This window comes from Hyperolius riggenbachi, chromosome 4 (assembly GCF_040937935.1).
Source record: "Hyperolius riggenbachi isolate aHypRig1 chromosome 4, aHypRig1.pri, whole genome shotgun sequence".
Lineage (NCBI taxonomy): Eukaryota > Metazoa > Chordata > Amphibia > Anura > Hyperoliidae > Hyperolius > Hyperolius riggenbachi.
The window spans coordinates 212667516-212689496 of NC_090649.1; the positions used below are offsets into that span (position 1 = coordinate 212667516).

Consider the following 21981-nt stretch of genomic DNA (forward strand, 5'->3'; position numbering starts at 1 on the left):
AAGTTGTGGAGAGACACCCTGGGGGCCCCTACAGGCTCTAGGGCCCTAGGGCAATTGCCCCCTTTCCCTCTATGGTAGCGCTGGCCCTGAATTCAGGCGTCATGTTACATGTGCTGGCAGATGAAGATGCTGTAACTGATCACAGGTGCAGTATCACTAAACGTCTGTATTGATCTCAGCAGATTATTGCCTTGACGTCACTTGTCCTCAAAAGGGTTAATCAGATAGTACGTCATAGTCAGAATATATGAATATAAAATCATGTCTTTCCATTTTTGAGATAAAGGTCTCAGGGGTGGTGTAAGGTCATTTAAGTTTCCAAGAACAAAGTTTTATCATTAATAGCGTTATAACTGCCAGAAGCCGCATGGCTTCTATCAGCCACACATGCTACATGAACTCAGCGGACACGTGCTTTTACATATACAACGCTTAGAGCGGTGTCAGCGTTTTACAGGAATTTTTATGCCTTTCTTCATCACACCTTTATTGTCACAGCCATCTGAAATATTCAGTTCCGCAGCAGCTTCCTAGGCTTTTGCAGCCTTGTAAAACGCTCTTTCAAGATTCACGTTATCTCTCGGCAGCCAAAGCTTCTTGAGATTGATGGGACCCTATCCTCTACCCTGCCTACTCTATTATAAAGAGCTGTGTCGTCAGTGGTTGTGACGTTTTCAAGGAAATTGCCCATTTATGGCCACTCAGGCAAATGATATCATCACAATAGGTTCTCCTGTCTAAATGTGGATCTTTTCTGAAATGAAATTACAGACTCTTATCTGGGAAACAGGAGACAGAGGCACCTGGTCTATGCAATTAGTATCCTGGGAAATAACATCATCCTCTAATGAATGCATAAATCCTATTTTGTAAGTCTGTTGCAGGAGCAGGCAGTCATTCTGCTGTTTCAGAACAAGCCCCACATCCACAAGGAGCAGGGCTCCACGTCGTGTTTTCCCTTGTACTTGAATATATAGGACATGTATTGCAATTCTATGCTTTGCACAGTGCTGCAGTGTACTTGTTTTGCGGTGCTCCCTAGGAGCTATGGAACATCTGTGAATTACTGGTTTATTGGATACATAATTTGAAATCTCCGGCCTTCATGTTTTTCTACAGTCATTGTGATTCTTGGGAGAAAATGGGCATAATTTGTTCCCAGATCTGCTTAGCTGTGGCTCTGCAGGCAGCTAGCTGTACACTAGTCTTATAAGGTAAGAGAAGGATGACTCTTTTCTACTTTTTTTCTGTCCTTGCCTGTAATCTATGAGTACTTTGCTGTTTAGGCTGTTTATTAATTAGCCCTGTGCTTGTTTGCGTGTGCTGTTTCATTTCCTGTACTTTGCATTCTGTGGAACTACCCAGGCTGTAGGCTGAACGTAGCTATCTGTAGCTGCTGAGGAAGACTCCTCACCTTGCTTGTCAGTAGTCAGTGCAGCTTTGCACAGTGAACTGATGGAAAATATTCATTCAGGACACATACGGTCTGATTAATGCTGATGCTTTTGGTTCTTTACCATTCCGCACACGGGCTTTTGTATTAGCAATCTCTTCAGTCGCTGTGTCTCACCTAAAGCACAGATGGCAAATGTGTGCTATGCCTTCGCTGCTCAATAGCATCTGCAGAAAGAGAAGGTGGTGTTTCATAGCAAGCAGAAGACGAAGGGAAACAGAGAGACAAGCAGTGTGATTTCTGGGAAATATCAAAGTGAACAATGGCACATATTAACCCCACTAAATAACACAGCCGATCGAGAAAGCCACTTTTATGTCATGCTGAAGGGACATGCTACAAAGGTATTGTTATGCAAATCGGACATATGTAAATATGCCATGGGAGACAGAAGTGCTTTCCGGAACCTTGTGCAGATCAGGCAGATGATGTTGCAGTGGTCTCGTGTTGTAATGCATGCATTTTGAGGAGACGTGATTTTCACGCATCCACATCCGAGCTGAGGGCACTGTTCAAATGACACCACAGCAGAAGGACTTAGTGGATTAGCTGAGAACTAGTTCTGCTAACAGGATGTTCAGCGATAACTACAGGGGTTAAAGATCTCTGGAAATCTGCCTGCCTGTGTTCCCAGCTTGCCTGACTTCCTCTCTCGTACACGCACATGTCAGGCGCCCATAATGAATGTGTTCGCCATGCAGTTAGGCTTCATTTGCCAGGTTGATATTGCAATAGATAGTGTTTGTGGAAGCGTTTCTAGGTTAGTGCATACAACTTGCTGATCTGATAAATGGATACATATTAAAAATGATTTTCTGCCTAAACTGCTTCCCTGCTGTATGCCTTAAGAGTCTGTATGAAACTGAAAAATCACCCATAACTTATAGTGGAGAGCTGATCTATCAATGTCGTCATCACTGCTGCTATTTTAGGCGTGGGAGCTGCTTTACATACCAGCATATACTTATTTATGGCGTTTATAGACTCTAAAGTAAAGTGCAGCAACTACTCATAAAGTACTAGACTTACGGTTAGAGTGTTTTAATATATTGCTGTTCTCATTCCGCAACAAGTTATGTAACACAATCCCCCTTGTGGTTTCTTGACATGGGATGGCTAAGTCATAACAGCACTCTTCTTATTGTCTTGTGTTTAATAAATAATGTATAGCCTGTTAATAAGGTTCCCTCCTGTGGATTACATTTTATAAGCTACATATGTTGAACACAATATAAGGGCATCTCCAGATCTTTTAATTAAGTAGGTAAAATTACATTACAATAATGGTTTTTATTTGCATTCATTTTGGGAAGATGATCAGTGAAATTTATTTACCTGCTGTAAGTAAACCACATTGATCGGTGGGAAGGAAGGCTGTGAGTAAAAGAAAAATGTCAATAATCATGTTTGGTAGTTATGCATATTTATTGCGCTGTATTTATTATTGATGTTAGGTCTCAGTTTTTGGTCAGAGTGCTTTCGATTGGTGTCATTGATTGCAATTAGCTCCCTTGAGTAGTCCTTTTCTTTCCCAGACTAGTGCGCAGGCAGTGGGGGTAATGGTTTGTGGGCCTTGGCTCAAGGTGTACGGCAGGTTGTCTGACAAAGCAGAAAGCAAATGCAGGGCACATGGTGTGAGGCAATTCACTCATGTTCTCTGTGCGGAGCTGACATGACGAGCTTTCTGAATCATGACATGAAACTGGTTGTATTTGGGTCTGTCGAGCGCTACAGGATGTGGCATACTGTGCATTACTAGTTTAATTTGCCAGCAGTGTTTAATTCCCCAGTATTGCTATTACTCTGTTTATGGAGTGCTTATTTTTATTGCTACTGTTGTACAGTGCTTATTTGTAGCTTATATAGTAAATATCTTCATATCTATGCATTTTTTTCACTGAGTTTTAAAGTTGTTGTAGATTGTTGTTAAAGTACCCTTGAACCAGGGTAAAGTCTTTTAAATAAAGTTCATGGTGGGCTAGATTAACTTTGCAGAAATGGCCTGGCACCGCTTGTTGCTGCCGGGGTCAACCTCTTCCCATTCTCTGCTAGTTTTCATATTCAACGGGAACCTCCAGCCGAATACGAGTACCAGGAATCTCCCCCCTAGCAGTGGTGTTTGAATAGGAACTGCACAGGCACAAGTTCTGATTCACATGAGCACAGGGAACGCAAGTGCTTGTTTACAAGTGCTTTCTTTCATTGCGCAGGTGCAGCTGGAAACTTGCACCTGCACACTTCATAATAGTAGCTCTGCAGAGGAACTTCTGTGTGACACAGGAGCAATGGGGCTGGGGATGTGGAATGGGGGGTCCTTGATGGCAATGGGCAGAGCCAGGCAGTTTCTGCAAAGGTACCCTGAGCTTTATTTAATAGATTTTATGGGTACTGTAACTATGTAGAGGTTCTCCAGGTACAGTCATTCTAAAATCTCCAGATACTTGCTTAGAAAATAGACAGACCTATCCGTGGCCTGGAGCATGGCTATAAGTCATGGACACTCTGTTTTAAAGTTTTGTACACTATAGAGGGGGAAGGAAGGACGGTGGCAGGGCACAGAGCAGCTAGTGCTTGCATGCAGGGGCGGCGCCAGGGGGGTGCTTTTGGGTGCTCAAGCCCCCCCTAGAATTGTTCAAGCACCCCCAAAGCACCCCCTGGCGTGAACTGACTTCAGGCGTCTAAGAGACGCCGAGTCAGTTCACAGCGGCAGCCCGAAGCAGCAGAGCTCTCAGTATGCTAGTGATGGGTCGTTCGCGAACGAGCCGACTCTTTGCTGCGAACGAGAAGAGCCGACTCCCACTTTGAGGAGAGCCAGTGCCTCAGCCACCCCACATAGCCCTGCTTTGCTATGTAATAAAGGGCACTGAGGCATGCTGGGAGATGTAATCCTCCTCTTGCAGCTTGTACGAGTGTATGGGGCAGAGCAGAGCAGTAGCAGGAGGGATTGCCCCAGTCAGAGAAGCAGTCTGGAGTTGTCATGGAGACGGGGCGGGGCTTTTACGCAGATTCTGAGTGGTGTCTAGTGATATTTAATTAAAAGCCGAATGAGAGCCGTAAGAGCCGGCTCTTTAATGGGAGCCGATTCAGAAGAGCCAACTCTCTGAGAAAAGCCGGAATTCCCATCACTACAGCATGCAGGCAGGAAGTGACGTGACGTCGGGAAGGAAGAGGATCGTGGGAGCTGCGCGCCACAAGGAGGTCGGGACGGGAGGTCTTCTGACTGTAGGTGAGTAAATGGGTTTTTCTTTTTCAACAGGTGGTGCTGCTGATTGGGGTCATATCTGCCGAGAATTGTGCATATTGGGGTCACATCTGCCGAGGATTGTGCATATTGGGGTTACATCTGCCGATGATTGTGCATATTGGGGTCACATCTGCCAAGGATTGTGCATATTGGGGTCACATCTGCCGAGGATTGTGCATATTGGGGTCACATCTGCCGAGGATTGTGCATATCAGGGTCACATCTGCTGAGGATTGTGCATATTGGGGTCACATCTGCTGAGGATTGTGCATATCAGGGTCACATCTGCTGAGGATTGTGCATATCGGGGTCACATCTGCTGAGGATTGTGCATATCGGGGTCACATCTGCTGAGGATTGTGCATATTGGGGTCACATCTGCTGAGGATTGTGCATATTGGGGTCACATCTGCTGAGGATTGTACATATTGGGGTCACATCTGCTGAGGATTGTGCATATTGGGGTCACATCTGCTGAGGATTGTGCATATTGGGGTCACATCTGCTGAGGATTGTGCATATTGGGGTCACATCTGCCGAGGATTGTGCATATTGGGGTCATATCTGCTGAGGATTGTGCATATTGGGGGCATATCTGCTGAGGATTGTGCATATTGGGGTCATATATGCTGAGGATTGTGCATATTGGGGTCATATCTGCTAACGATTGTGCATATTGGGGCAGATCTGCTAACGATTGTGCATATTGGGGTCAGATCTGCCAAATTATTGAACGTGTTTTTTGTTCAAATCTGCTCACATGTATTTTCTTGAGAAAACCTGCACAATTATGTGAATTTTCTCGGGAAAGGGTCACCAAAACTTGGGCCCTCTGTCTTTGCGTTGCACTTTTAAAGGGAACCAGAGGTGAGAATAATATTGAGGCTGCCATATTTATCTCCTTTTAAGCAATACCAGCTGCCTGGCTGCCGTGTTGGTCCTCTGCCTCTAATTCTTTCAACCATAGACCCTGAACAAGCATGCAGCAGGTCAGGGGTTTCTGACAATATTGTCAGAACTGACAAGATTAGCTGCATGCTTGTTTCTGGTGTAATTCAGTTCACTACTGCAGCCAAATAGATCAGCAGGGCTGCCAGGCAACTAGAATTGTTTAAAATGAAATAAATATGGCAGCCTCCATATCACTCTCACCCAGGGTTCAGTTTAAATTACAGTTAGCCCCGCCCTCATCCGGTCATGACCACTCCCTTTTTTTTGCCGCGCCGGGCTTTGCGCGCCGCAGGTCATCAGCTACCCTGGAAATTGGTCCAGCACCTGCATAACACCCCCTAAAATAAATTCCTGGAGCCGCCACTGCTTGCATGAGATTATCCAACAGTCTTGACCTCTTGCAGGTGCGTTGGAGAGGGTCAGGGATTGCCGTACATATCCTAGATTCTTGTCAGAGACAGCCCTCACTGGCAGCCTCAGCAAAGAACCATCTAGAGTGTGTACAAGTAGTGTTGGTGTTCAAATTCAGGTTATTGAAATCCAGAAACCCCACTTCAGCACCCAGAAAGGTGGACAGGGCCAGGGGGAGTTCACTTAGCATGAGTCACACAAGTTCTAAGAGATAAGATTAGCAATATGTTGTGTTTATGGTGTTTTCACAGTAGTATTACACTGTTGGCCATCATTTAAGGCCGAAAGCTTTAAATTAGGATGATAAAGTTTGTTGGCTACGTTTGAAGATTCAAAGAGTATGTTTTTAGGTGCACATCTGAAGAAGGCACTGCCGTAATTTGGGAATTAGTCTGGAATAAGCCGCTAGTAGAATATCAATAAGGGCTAGTTCACACTAAAAATCGCTATGCATAATTCCAAGTAGCATTTCAGTAGCAATTCACAGCATGTTATACATACATATGAAGTCGCCAGGAGATTTGCGCGCAGGGTAAAGCTGAAAAACTGCTCACCTTGCTCCTGCAAAAGTCCCGGCAGCATTAATTACTATTCCCCCTCCAGGCTGACGTAGCTAGTGGGGAAAGATATAATTCAGCTTCCAGCAAGGTATTTTGTAGTTCTTGTGGAAAACAGGAAGTACACTATGGGGTTGATTCACTAACAAAAATAGTGCAAGTAATCTCCTGTTACTCGCGCTATTTAATCAGCGTGCTGTAATTATTAAGACTCTGCACGCTATGCATGCTAGTGGCAGCGTAGCGTGCATTATTAGCCTCAGTCACAGGAGCGCATGCCCAGCGCAAACTATGCTGCGGTTGTGCAGCATATCGAGCACTGGTAACTTACGCCCGCTCCTTGCCAGTAACCGGCACTCCACTCATCCTGCCCTGAGCCCCTTCAGGACTAGTGACTTTAAAGGATGTGGTACCTGCACTTTGATTGGCCCAATAGGCTGCCTGAGGTTAATTATGAATGCTACGCTGCCACTAGTATGCTTAGGGTGCAGGGTCTTAAAATTACGATGCTCTGATTAAATAGCGCTGATTAAATAGCGCGAGTAACAGGCGGTTAAAAACACTATTTTTGTTAGTGAATCAACCTCTTTGACCTGGATGGAAACACTTTTTGGCAAAAACTGCTTAAAAAATCGCTGTGTTCAGCGATTTATCAAGCAATTTTACAGTTTTCCTATGCATTACATTGAGGCATAATTGCCTACAACATGCGGCAGAACCTGCGTTTGGGAAAAATCTCATCGCTGGGGTGTGAGCTGGCCAATAGGAAGACATTATGGAAGCGCTTTTTCAAAACTCTAGCACTTTTGAAAGCGCTTAGAAATGCTCTTGGTGTGAACCAAAACCTAATAATTACCAATATTCTACTATTGGGCAATAGGTAATAAGATAATAGCATATCAGTATGTTGCCCAAACAACCCCTCTTCCCCGTAATCTCCACCAATATCAGCGCCACCTTAGCTGCTAAACTCGCCCTCCACCATAGCTGAAATTAACGTTATGATATGTGTCCCAAATTACCTGCATCAGTTTCAGTATATATAGTAATTTCTTTTTCAGACTCTCATCCTGTGTAGTGGGTTTAATTATAAAAGCACAATTTATATACATTTGGACACCAGAAAAAGCCATAGAGATATTTTGCTAAATCGTGACATAAAAATGTGTTAAAAATAATTAATCATCAAAAAGAGCCAAATCACATGTTTTGCAAGTACAAATCACTGTGAATAAAGATTTATCACAAAAGGCTACTTATTCTTCATTTTTATTTTTTTGCTTCTAACAGCATCCAGTTATACCACATTTTATTCTAACTCTTTGAAGTTTCCCTTTTTTTTGACACTTGAGCCATAGAGAAACATGTACATTACCTTGCAAATCAGTTGTCTTTTCAATTATAACTTACAGCCAACGGATATAGTGGAAAAGGGCCCTAAGGCTTTCAGTTCTGACTAGATCTATTCAGAACTGTAAGGAATAATCCTCCTAACATTTGTTTAATAATCCTAACATTTGTATAGCGCTTTTCTCCAGTTGGACTCAAAGTGTTAAAGAGCTGCAGCCACTAAGGGCGCACTCAAGGGGCTACCCTGCAGTGTTAGGAAGTCTTCATTGTTAGAAGAAAATGGTGAGCTTCTGAGAGGAACCTGACGGCGAGGTAAGTATGTAATATTTATTTGCAGATACATCATGTGTTTATTTGAAAATAATTTTATTCGGTTCAAGTTTCCTTTAAGTCCACAATATGAGTCTACGGATGGTAATACATCATGAAAGCTAACTCTTTTGAAATTGTGCCATCCTTCTAACTAAAAGCTTATTGGATTTTTCACAGTTAGAGTGCAAATATCAGTGCAACTTTAGCCTCAGTTTACATCAAGGCGGATCACAAACCGTTCATTTGGAGCGAACACTGCAGTGTCCGCTCTAATGGAGTTTTATGTCTTGTAGAAGTCTGGAGCAAATGCCTTATCACCATAGGCTTTTGTGGGAATTGCATCCACTATTTGGAAAAATCGTGCTGGTCGATTCTTTGAGTTGTTGTTACCGCGGTTATCGCAATGGATGCAACAGATGCAATGCAGGCTGACACTTGTGGACAAATTCTACTAATGAGTAGGGTTCAATTGACTGTGTGTTTTTTGTGTTCCACTGTGATCGCGCAAAATGGGCAAAAAGGGCCAGCTTTGCATTGCAGTATGAACCGAACCTAATACATTTGCAAGCCATTTATGGTCAATATGGGTTGGGATGCTGCAATTTTTGTAGTCTATAAATAATACTAGTCCAGATGATATAGTCACTACTTTATTACTCTTTATGGGGGGGGGGGGGGGATGAATTCATTAATTGTCACACACTGCTCATGATGTGACTGGAACACTGTGCAGCAGATTTCCTGTTGAGCAGCTTGGGTTATAAATCTTGAGTTTTCCTTCTATTAATAGGTATGAGATAAGGAATTGCAAGTGCAATGCTAGCTAGTGGTTATAATTCTTATTTGCATCATCAATACAATAAATAATATGATGAGAGCAGGAAGTAAATTCACCTGGGAGAATAAGCAAGGCTATGTTCTGTACAGTTCAGTTCCATTTATTTCTGTGATTCTTCCCTGTAATTCTACACTATAATTCCTTCTGCACTATAATTCCTAGGTTTGAGAAAGGGGCATTGCTAGGATTCTAAAAGATATGGGGCACCTTCAGGCACTCCAGTAGAAAAACTGCCGTGATCAGGCACCAGAACATGGGAGGGGTTTACTGGTTGTGGGTGTAGCCACATTTACATGAACTTAGCAGTTGTGTAAAGTAGCCTTGCCCAGCAAAATGGTGGATGAAGGTTTTAATACAATGTACCAGCTCCCGCCACTTCCCGCGCTCCCGCTCGCTCGTGCGTGTGCCCCCGTGCTCGTGCACGCCGCTGCCCGCAAGCCCGGAGATCAATGAACGGGAAAATCCATTCCCGTTTGTTGATCTAAGCCCCGCAATGATCCGCTGCTTCTACGAGAAGCAGCACGATCATTGTGAAGAAAAAAAAAAGGTTCCCAGCCTCATAGCACTTCCTGCAAGCGTCCTTCCAGAAGCTTGCAGGTCGCATAAACCAAAAAGTTACTGTGGCCATCGTGTGGCCAAATAGTAAAACTACACCCTAAAGCATTTTTCATATTCAAATACATTAGTTTTACACAAAAAATTAACTCATTAAATTCCAAACTCCCCAATTATTTAAATTTACAATTAAAAAAATACATAAATAGTTACCTTAGGGACTGAACTTTTTAAATATTTATGTCAAGACTGTATAACACTGTTACTTTATAAACTACGGGCTTGTAATTGGGGATGGACGCAAAACTGAAAAAAATGCACCTTTATTTCCAAATAAAATATTGGCGCCAAACATTGTGATAGGGACATCATTTAAATGGTTTTATAACCGGGACAAATGGGCAAATACATTTCATGGGTTTTAATTACAGTAGCATGCATTATTTAAAAACTATCATGGCCGAAAACTGAAAAATAATTGTTTTCCATATTTTCCCATTAAAACATATTTAGAATAAAATAATTCTTGGCATAATGTCCCACCTAAAGAAAGCCTAATTGGTGGCGAAAAAAACAAGATATAGTTCATTTCATTGTGATAAGTAATGATAAAGTTATAGACGAATGAATGGAAGGAGCGCTGAAAGGTGAAAATTGCTCTGGTGCTCAAGGGGTAAAACCCCTCAGTGGTGAAGTGGTTAATTATGGTTATAGTGACCCTGCTGTGTGATGACCTTCTATCCTTCAAGTTTAATTCTGCTTTAGTTTAACCTCAGTTATAGTCTTCTGATGTTTGAAGGAAGAGTATGAATGATGAATGTAGCTGGCATAAAATATTGGGGCCTACCTACTCCTGCTTTCACACAGCCAAAATATTCTCCATAATATTATGGAGACTCTAAAATTCCATGCCGCTGAGATTTTACTATACATAATACATCATTCCTTTGAGAAGTTGATTTGCTTTCAAGTGTATTTATAGATTTAAACTCAAGAAATATTTCACGGCTAGAAACCTTATAAACTGGCAACTGCTTTACAAGCAATGTTAGTTTGTGATGGATGCTTTGTGAAAATAATCACACAGTATTATTATTAGTGCTTACACCTGTGTAATATTAGCACTGTGATGTGCAATGCACTTAGCCGTCTTGTATTAGTCCTACTGATTAATTAGCTCTTTACCTCTGTATTTTCTCTTTGAAGTTTGTTGGTTGGATTTGTGAATGAAATCTATTAGCTTCAGACAGTCATTATGATACACAAATATTTTTCCATCATTCTCTTGACTTCAATGACTCATAAACTGGCATAAAATGCTGTGTTTCCTTATTTCTCATTTCTTCCATTCCTTTTTTATCTTAATATTTCCTTTTACATTTTTATGTTACAGTCTTGACAACTGATATATTGAGTTGACTGCTGTTGTGTCCATTCTTACTTCATGTACTGGGATTGCTCTGTGTATTTACTTCATGGTTAGGCAGATGACTGCACTCTACAGTATGGCCTTTGCTACTCATTGGGAAATGCTAAGTTGAAGCCCATCTTCCAGAAAAAACAGTCTGGCTTTGGATAATGTAGACGGGGTAAGAACCTCACCTGGGATTTTGCTAACTTCTGTTATTGTATATTTTTCATCCATCCTTTGGCACAGCTGGAATACAAACTTTGCTGAGTGAAGTTGCTGGCTGCTCTGCAAACTGAGGGTGCTTTGTCTAATTTAACAGTCATCAATCATGCAGATTATTTTACGAATATTTATTTACTGAGGCAAAGATTATGCTCCTAAATGATAAAAGGAATAAAATAATAAATAGTAAATAATAAAATAATAAATAGTAAATAGAATAGTAAACAATAAAATTACCGTACATTACAGAGCAAATTGGCTCTAGGCCAAGTCTATGCTGCCTAAACACATTTTCAAGTACAGTGTAGTAGTCATCTTGCCATATATCTTCAAGATCAAGAACAGTCTAGCGGCCATCATCTTGACTCATAGCTTCAAGTAGTGGCTGTGTGGCTGTCTTGACTCATCCTGATTTGATTAAATTAGTTAAAAATGAAAGGTAGAAATTCAGAAAAAAACAAAACTTTGCAGCACAGAAAATGAAGAAAATTCTCTCAAATAGAAGGGAGTATGTAAATTATAAAATTGGGTATCAGGACAGGAGCCACATACTGTGGCCTTTCAGTGCAAGGATTTGGCAACACCAGGTTATCTGCAGACACCGGTTATCTATAAAGATACCACCTGGCAGAATTTACAGTTCTCCTCTTGCTCTAGTTTTTGCAAATAAGATATAACTATTTGGATATTCTGAAACAACAAGGTTGACTCAATGAAACTGTAGCTTGCCTACAGAATAAGGAGTAAAAAAGAAAAAAAAAACAGCAAGAATAAACCTGGTCAATATAGAATCAATTTTTTGGTAACTAGCATACTGTTGACAATACCATGGTGTTGGCAATACCGAACAAACATTGGATGCCAATAGTCTTCTGGGTGACCATGACTTGCACACACCCAGTCACCTGGAAGGTAAGAAATTGTGTGTGTGTGTGGGGGGGGGCTGGGGGTATTGATGGTCCTTGAATTATGTCATGAGACCTTTAAAATTGATCCATGTAAAATAATTTATAATATGTTTTGATCATATACCAGTTCTGTGTGTAGGCGATTCAACTTATCACGTCCTTTTTGATGTGTGAAAGCCAAATTATAGTCAAATGCCATTGTAAATTGGGCCTCAAATGAAGACAAATAATTATTTACAGTGATAATGACAATAGTAAAACACTGGCAAATGTCACCGATATTCTACTACAAATAAACCTAACCCTACTCTCACACAGGACCCTTCCCCCTCTGATGCCTAACCTTACAAGAATCCACCTTCCTGTCGCCTAACCCTAAAACCCTCCTTCTTGACGCTAACCCTAAAATGCCCCTTCGTGATGACCAAAACGCCTACTTCCTGATGCCTAACTCTAAAACCCCTCATTCCTAACCGTAATATATTCAAAATAATTATGAATTAAAAATTAAAATAAGTACCTTTCTACTTTTCAACCCAATAAAAATTTCAAAAACTATAACGTTCTAATCTTCTCAAAATTATAAAAATTTCAAAAACTTTAAAGTTCTCATTTTTAAAGCGATATTTATCGGGTGCCTAAATGTCTAGTTTTCGGAACCCAATAGCAGATATTTACATTAGAGCCTATGGTAATGCCCAAATCATCCGTTTGCTGCGGGCACTGAAATTTCCGATTTCCAAAATGTCTTCACTGTGCCAATTTGCTAAAGGGTTTTCATTGATTTAAACTGAACTGCTTACAATAGTTGATAAGACTTACTTTTTCCCCTGGAGCATCATCAAGTGATTGCACCAGCAGGAAGTTCTCCCTAATGTGCAGGAGCATGTGATGTGATTTATGGGCAACAGCAGGTACGTCTGTTTCCAAACAAAGCAGAGATCTCTGGGAGACTGCTGTGACAGGTGCCCTGATTCTATAAAGTGGTACATTATTTTAGGTGTATATGCAATGGTTGCTCCCAGCACTGATTGTATTGTGAGTGACTAGGAGGTGGGTGATTGATTGATTGATTGATTGATTGATTGATTGAAAATCACAATTAGTGAATCAAATAGAGTTTCTGCTTAAATTTAACTTAGGGTTACATTTTAGAAATTGTCTACAGTTAACATCTACTGAGAGAAGCTTACTGGCTCAGATCTGTAGACTACAATTCAGTATCATTGTTCTTTTTTTGTTTATATCATACTTGTCAAATTATTAGATGACAATGGAACAAGTTGATTGTAATAAACCCACAACAAAGTAAACAATTCGATAAAAGTACACCACAAAGCCGATCAACATAGTTTATTCATAGTTTGTTCATGGCAATAGAGTAACAAATATGCTACCATTTGATTATTTAGCCCTTGGACAAGGGATCTGTCAAATGTTTGTACTGACAAATAAAGCAAGGAAAAAAAAACAACCCAAAAAAACCCCCAACAACAAAAAAAGAGAGCAGTATGGTAAGTGAACTAACCAACATTGCTAATTTCATTTTTTTTACTGCAGAGAAGGAAAATGAAGATCAATTAATAGGAAGGGTCATATGGGGCCTGAAAACCATTTTTGGTAATTCCATTACTATGAATACAATTCCTGGTCCAGTGTCACTTTGAGAGTAGATGACAGTTGTTTTTAAAATTTCTTTTTTCACAAATGCCTATACACTGCCATTTCTGGGACCAACTGGAGTGATTGCAGCAAAGTCTCAGCCATGGCTCCTTCTAGATTATTGTTCATTATTTCTAACTATTTATACCCATAAATCCAGTCATTGGAAAGCAAAGGTTCTGACTAGCTACAACTGATATGAACAAGAGTGCGGATTAATATCCACAGACACCAGGCAAGTAAATAGAGCTAGTCATTGTCTTTACTACATTGACAGTGGTGTTACACTTTGTCTTCTACTGATTGGGCAATCCCTGGTGTAAAATGCCTCGATTGCCTTTGGGGGTGGAGGCTGCTGCAATCATTCAGACCCCAGTGATAGTTATGAGCAAAAAATGTCCTAACGTTCAAAAATCATTGGTTAGACAGAAAACCTGCTCAGCGCTCAGATGAATCCCTAGCCAATATGGTTCAAATTATATTGTCTATAATCAATATGATTCTTCAACTATGACACATTTATAATCCTTATATAATAAGTATCAACAATCTGGTTGTTGTGAACAGTACAGTCCTCTTGTGCTACACACAATTTAATGGGTGCGCTTCTGGAAACAAAGGCTTGAGTCAGTCCTTCTTTGCAAACACTATTCCTATACCAGATCAGCGCTGCGACCATGTATCCTTCTATATAGATTGTAGCCACCACCAAGGACACCCTAAAGGATCCACACTCACCAGCTGTGATGGGCCATTAGTCACAGTGGCCTTAATCCGCTTGTGGGGTACTTATCAGGCTCCCCATACCCTGTGGCTGACACCACTCACAGATCCCTTCTTGTCTCCTTCTTGGGTCACATATACACCTCAACATAAACAGAGTCTATCATTGCGCAGATATCTTGTAAAAACGTATGGTTTATTAAAAGGTTCCACTCACATATTCCAAGCAGATGTTAAGCCTGTGGAGTATAGGAACGGGCTCCACCCCGTGCGGCCTCCCGGGCTGACCGCCGTTAAGTTGTTAAATCCAGGGCTTCCCTCGCTCCACCACGCCAACAGGTCCCTCTGCTTCCACTCCTCTCAGTTCCGCATGTGGCTCCTCCCTATCGATTTCGTCATACAATGACTCATTCAGGGGATGGAGTCACTATGCGGAGATCCTGCTTTGTATAGGCTGTTGGCCCCACCTCCCTCCATGGCGTCAATGCGTACTCAGGGCACGCTATACCGCCGCGTCTGATTGGTCAGACTGTGCCCTTACTCCACGTAGCGCTGCGTTCCATGCGCGTCTGCACGCGTGATGTCACGCGTACATCCCGCATGCGCAGCCCCACTCGCCTCAATGTACCCATCGGAGCCCTGGAAGCCGCCGGCCATATTAAAACCTAAAAACTTTATTAATTACAAACAACGTACATACAATTAAAAAGTCTTATTCCTAAGACTGTCCATAATAATATTCCCATGTCAATATCTCTCAATGTGTACTCTCTACTTCTAAAAATACTATCCCCGCATTATGTTACTTTTCTTCCACATTACTATTTGTGGAGCATCCTTCCTCCACAGGCTTTTACATATTGCACATAATCCTTTTATCAATAATAATTACATCAATACTTTGAATATTGTCTTGTTACAACATAAGCCTTTACTTTCTAAATTCATTGTTCCTATAAAGTTTAATTTCATGATCTATACCCCACCCTTAGAACTTTCCCTCTAATGGTCTTTGTCAATATTAGTATTATCTCATGTACTATTTATTTGCCCCTGTTCTCACCAAAATTATATATTTTACCCCATTCCTTTATGTGTTCCATTCAGCTATCATCAATAAAACAATTTAGGTCCACCTCTACATTCCAACCTTTTGGTTGCATAGTTTCCATCAAAAAGATCCACTCTGTTTCCTTCCTAGAGATCAGCCTAATTCTGTTTCCCCCACGCCATGGTATACTCACCTTCTCAATTGCACAGAAACTCAGTCCACTTGGATCCCTATCATGTGCTATCCTAAAGTGTTCCGATACACTATGACCCCTCACCCCCTTTCTAATATTTCTAACATGCTCTGCTATTCGTTCCGTGAGCTCTCTTTTGGTGCGTCCTATGTATTGTTTTCCACAATCACACCAGAGCAAGTAAACTACTCCCTTACTATGGCATGTGACATTCTGTTTGATCTTAAATGATCTCCCATTATGAGGAAGGTGCAATTGAGAAGGTGAGAATTAGGCTGATCTCTAGGAAGGAAACAGAGTGGATCTTTTTGATGGAAACTATGCAACCAAAAGGTTGGAATGTAGAGGTGGACCTAAATTGTTTTATTGATGATAGCTGAATGGAACACATAAAGGAATGGGGTAAAATATATAATTTTGGTGAGAACAGGGGCAAATAAATAGTACATGAGATAATACTAATATTGACAAAGACCATTAGAGGGAAAGTTCTAAGGGTGGGGTATAGATCATGAAATTAAACTTTATAGGAACAATGAATTTAGAAAGTAAAGGCTTATGTTGTAACAAGACAATATTCAAAGTATTGATGTAATTATTATTGATAAAAGGATTATGTGCAATATGTAAAAGCCTGTGGAGGAAGGATGCTCCACAAATAGTAATGTGGAAGAAAAGTAACATAATGCGGGGATAGTATTTTTAGAAGTAGAGAGTACACATTGAGAGATATTGACATGGGAATATTATTATGGACAGTCTTAGGAATAAGACTTTTTAATTGTATGTACGTTGTTTGTAATTAATAAAGTTTTTAGGTTTTAATATGGCCGGCGGCTTCCAGGGCTCCGATGGGTACATTGAGGCGAGTGGGGCTGCGCATGCGGGATGTACGCGTGACATCACGCGTGCAGACGCGCATGGAACGCAGCGCTACGTGGAGTAAGGGCACAGTCTGACCAATCAGACGCGGCGGTATAGCGTGCCCTGAGTACGCATTGACGCCATGGAGGGAGGTGGGGCCAACAGCCTATACAAAGCAGGATCTCCGCATAGTGACTCCATCCCCTGAATGAGTCATTGTATGACGAAATCGATAGGGAGGAGCCACATGCGGAACTGAGAGGAGTGGAAGCAGAGGGACCTGTTGGCGTGGTGGAGCGAGGGAAGCCCTGGATTTAACAACTTAACGGCGGTCAGCCCGGGAGGCCGCACGGGGTGGAGCCCGTTCCTATACTCCACAGGCTTAACATCTGCTTGGAATATGTGAGTGGAACCTTTTAATAAACCATACGTTTTTACAAGATATCTGCGCAATGATAGACTCTGTTTATGTTGAGGTGTATATGTGACCCAAGAAGGAGACAAGAAGGGATCTGTGAGTGGTGTCAGCCACAGGGTATGGGGAGCCTGATAAGTACCCCACAAGCGGATTAAGGCCACTGTGACTAATGGCCCATCACAGCTGGTGAGTGTGGATCCTTTAGGGTGTCCTTGGTGGTGGCTACAATCTATATAGAAGGATACATGGTCGCAGCGCTGATCTGGTATAGGAATAGTGTTCAAAAATCATTACTGCCCCAAGGAGATAATTACATTTAGCATATTAACCCCTCTAGCAAGGTGGTTAGCTAACCAGCTGCCAGCTAACTGATCAAAATCTACTGGCTTTGATGGGCACAATTCTATTTCCTACATAAAATTTTCAATTTGGAAATTGCTCTTCCATACTCGGTGGTCTCTTAGTGGCACTTCTTTGATAGATATTTTACAACGTGCAAGATGTTAGCTAGTTTGAATGGAAGTCTTGTGCAATCATTGCACAGTTTGTGAAGCTGACTTCATGCAGAATTGCTGCTAATCTAATCTGATTGGTTGCTTGTTATTGCTGTACTTTGTACATCATCACTGCTCTACATACTTCACTATTGAAGCTGGCAGTTTATAAAGTATAAACATTATGAGATAAGAGCACCAAGGGCAGATATAAGTTTTCTCTATAGTGCAGTAAGCCTGTTATTATTCCTTATCCTCTCTTGCATCTGTACAGAAATGACAGCAACAAAAGCAGTGAAAATGCAACAGCAAGGTTGGAAATAAATGACCCTGTTTTCAGTGTATCTCTAGTGACTATCTGCACTATGTCATACTATATGATCATCCTGCATGTCACCTGCTCTCTCTGAGCTGTTGTCATTTGGGTTCTGTGCTCAATGCTATTTCCACTTCACAGCATTGTACAAGGATAAAACAAGTGAATATGCAATCAATAACTGGTTGTTTTTTTGCTGAGTCCTATAGAAGGCATATTCTTTGTTTTGTAAATGCCTTTATATAAGAACAGTACATAGAAGAGCTGTATGTTCAGTGCTGTTTGTTTCATTCATTAACTGTTACAGGTGCTGATGTATAATCTTTAGGAAGAGAACGTTCCATTTCATATGGCAACATTTAATGGAGCAAAGAGGATGTTATCCACATCCTGTGATCAGTAGCAGCAGGGCACTGGTCTTTCAGTTCTGGGGTTATATCTGTTTATGTCAGAGTAAAGGAGCTCATAGGATATATTTACATGGAGCAGTGTCTGATATTGCACAATCGTGCTAGTAGAAGCTGAATATGGGTGTTCATGGGGAGTTTAATGGCCGCTTTCTAGATTATGTTTCTGCTTAAACGATGAAAACCCTTTTAAAATATCCTTGTTATTTTCAAAGATCCATAAAATAAAAATGCAGAACTTGCAGCCTAACAGACACATGACCGAGGTAAGCAAATGCCAAATTTATTTAATGAAAAGGCAAAATCCAGAGTGCATTTAAAGGCAAGAGTAAAAATGTAACATCACATCAAAGTAGACGTGCTGCTGACAAGTTGGCTCAACAGCTAACTACCAGCAAGACGGCTCAGACTGGATCTCACCTCCATGTGTTGCATGGAATATTAATACCCTGAGGAAGAGGGACGCATTGACTCTTCTACATTTTTTTTATCCCCTTAAAGGACCACTATTGTGAAAATCGTAACATTTAAAATACAGATAAACATATACAAATAAGAAGTATGTTTCTTCCAGAGTAGAATGAGCCGTAAATTACTTTTCTCATATGTTGCTGTCACTTACAGTAGTTAGTACAAATCTGACAGAAGCGACAGGTTTTATTCTTTATAAAGAGACTCCCTGAAAAGCATTTATACAATTATTTATTTTATTTATTTATTGTATTTATAAAGCGCCAACATATTACGCAGCGCTGGACAATATTTTAGGTTACAGACAATATTTAGGGGTGACATACAGCAATATGACAATACAGGAATACAAGAAAACCAGATCACACAGCACAGTATGAGTACAAGGTAATGCTTAGTCACTTACTGGATGGGAGCATGGAGATTAGGCAAGTAAGGTTCACTCAGATGCATAGCATGGGTGCACAGTAATGGAGGTGCATGATCAGGTAGGACACAAAAGGAGGAGGACCCTGCCCAAAGGCTTACAATCTACAGGGAGAGTTAGGGACATGAAAGGTAGGGGACCAGAGTTCAGCTGCGGGTTTAGAGCACTTGTGAGGGGTGGTAGGCAAAGTTCATTGGAGGAGCGGAGTGAGCGGCTAGGTGTGCACCTCTGAGTATGATCGGAAATTATGCTGGCCAGCCTCCCTGCTCGCTGCACACTTTTTTGGCAGTTGGACGGAGCAACTGCCATTCACTAAGTGCTTTTGAAATTAAACAAAACCCTGAGAATCCCCCATGAAGAGATGGGCTAGTCCAAAACTTGTTGATTCTGTCTGATTGTTACTACCTACTGTAAGTGACAACAACATAGGAGAAAAGTCATTTACGGCTTATTTTACTCTGGAAGAAACATACTTCTTATTTTGTATGTGTTTACATGTATTTTACATTTCACGATTTTTCACGACAGTGGTCCTTTAAAAATGAAATGTATTACATTTCACGAGTACTGTAGATCACACAGATCAGTTAGTCAAGAGGTACTCTAGCCAGCCCACGTATCTGCCTCCCAAAAAGGCTTGATACACAGGACTGCAGATGATTATGCAAGGGCCAGTCCACCGATAGCAGATTCTGTATAGTGCACAATGTGTGTGCCAGCCTCAGTTTGCTTGCCGGTACTAATCTGCTGATTTAACACATCTGTGTAGTGAGTAGACCTACCTTTAGCTGGCCCTGCACTAGGCATTTTTTTTGTTGAGTGGTACAAGATACAAAATTATGTCTACCCATAAATCGACTTCTGATCAGAGAGTACTAGATTGTTTGCGGGTTGGTCCACAGTTGCATAGTTTATGACAGGGCAGTTTCTAGGCTAAATTGCACCCAGGGCGAGGGTGTAAAAATTTTAACCTCTTCCCCATACTCACAAACCCATACTATTTAGGGACAGTCACACAGCCAAAGGTCACAAGTAGATCTGCCTACTTACTAGTGACCAGCCTCTCATCCAGGAGGAAACCGGGACCAGGAAAACACACAGGCAAAGAGAGCCCAGAAAGCCGACCCCTCCATGGGCACTGCGCACTGACAGCCTGCAGTACCACTACAGGATATCAGGTGTCCTCACGCGGTGGTGACGTGATGATGATGTTATGTCTGATGCAGGCAGCCCAGGAGGGGTCAAGGAAAGTAATCATGCTGGTAATTTTCTTTCTTCTTCCATTTGGCTGCACCACACATCACCAGGGCTTAGTGGTTATGTCCTTCTGCCTGCACCCCCATTCTTTTAGTTGCCGGTTTGTGCCAAGGGCGGTCACGCTGCCCGCACTGCCCAAGAAACGGCCATGGTTTATGACCTCCTTTTGGTGTTTTCTAAACCTTAGATGTGTTGGGTGTATCCAGCAAATATTTAAATCATAATAGATTGTAAGCTCACAAGAGCAGGGCACTCTCACCTTTTGGTGTCATGAAATTGCGCTCAAATTCCCGGCGGCGTTAACTACTATTTCCTCTCCAATTCACAGCAACTCAGAGAGAGAAGTAATTTGGGGTCCAACGATCGCTGGAACCATGATTTACCCCAGCACGAAGTGTGTACTATAGCATTAGTGCTTTAGCGACACCCAGCCCAGGCGCTCATCCCTGACCACCAAAACCACCCGCTTCACTGGAATTTGCTATACATTTTTTTATCATGTTACATTTGTCACTGTCATTACTTTGTCTACCAAATTTTGTATTATGTACCAGTGTCTATATTTTGTGTATACCATTGTTTGTATTATTATACACCTCATGTTTGTTTGTTATTCTGTGTAGTGCCACATAATATGTGTAGTGCACTTTATGAATCAATGATAACTATATAATAATAATGATAATATGTCCTATTCTCTAATTAAAGATATAAACGCAAGAAAAGTCCGTTGGAACTCTGCGGTAAAGCTGCATTTTGCAAATAGATATATCTATGTTAATTTTTAAGCATAACCTATGCCTCAAAACTTATTTACAGTCTAGACATGGATCTTAAAATGAAAAAAAAAATGGTCCATAGATTAACAAAGCAAGTTTTTGTATCCTATAATTTGTAAGTGTAGGGCTGGTATATATCTATTAGCAAGGTAATTGCTAAAGGCTCAGGCTTGTATGTGCGAGAGCGATTCCAGTATTCTGCGCTGCCTCCTGAGAACCACCTACATATTCATAATGGAAGGCAATACATCCAACCATAGGCCCAGTGCACACCAAAACCGCAAGCAGATCCTCAAAACACTAGAGGTTTTTGAAGCAGATTTTCAGAGCGATTCTAGGCATGTTTAGAGAGGTTTTCTAAACATACCTAGCATTTTTGTGTATCAATTTTCATAAATTATTACAGTAAAGCTATTACTGCACAGCTACTGTAACAAAAACGCCTGGAAAACCACTCTGATCTAGCATTTTTCAGAGTGGTTTGCGCTTTTCCTATACTTTACATTGAGGCAGAAACGCTTCTGCAAACCGCAAAAGTGCTGCAGGAGCCACGTTTGCGGTTTGCTAAAAACCTCAAACCGCTGGTGTGCACCAGCCCATTGAGATACATCAGCCAAGCGTTTTCACAGGCGGAAGCGGTTTGCGAAACGCTTCAAAATCCGCTCAGTGTGCACCAGGCCATAGAATAGTAAGTCAAATGCTCACTC

At 41.4% G+C, this 21981-nt stretch overlaps 1 protein-coding gene across 1 annotated transcript in view; it reads left to right on the plus strand.

Annotated features, from left to right (window-relative positions):
• Window positions 1-1138: 1138 nt before the first annotated feature.
• Window positions 1139-21981, plus strand: part of DLGAP2 (DLG associated protein 2) — a 656900-nt gene continuing 636057 nt past the window's right edge. The window contains exon 1 of the mRNA XM_068281332.1: window positions 1139-1214. The gene's annotated coding sequence lies outside the window, so the exon portion shown is untranslated. The remainder of the gene's footprint in view (window positions 1215-21981) is intronic.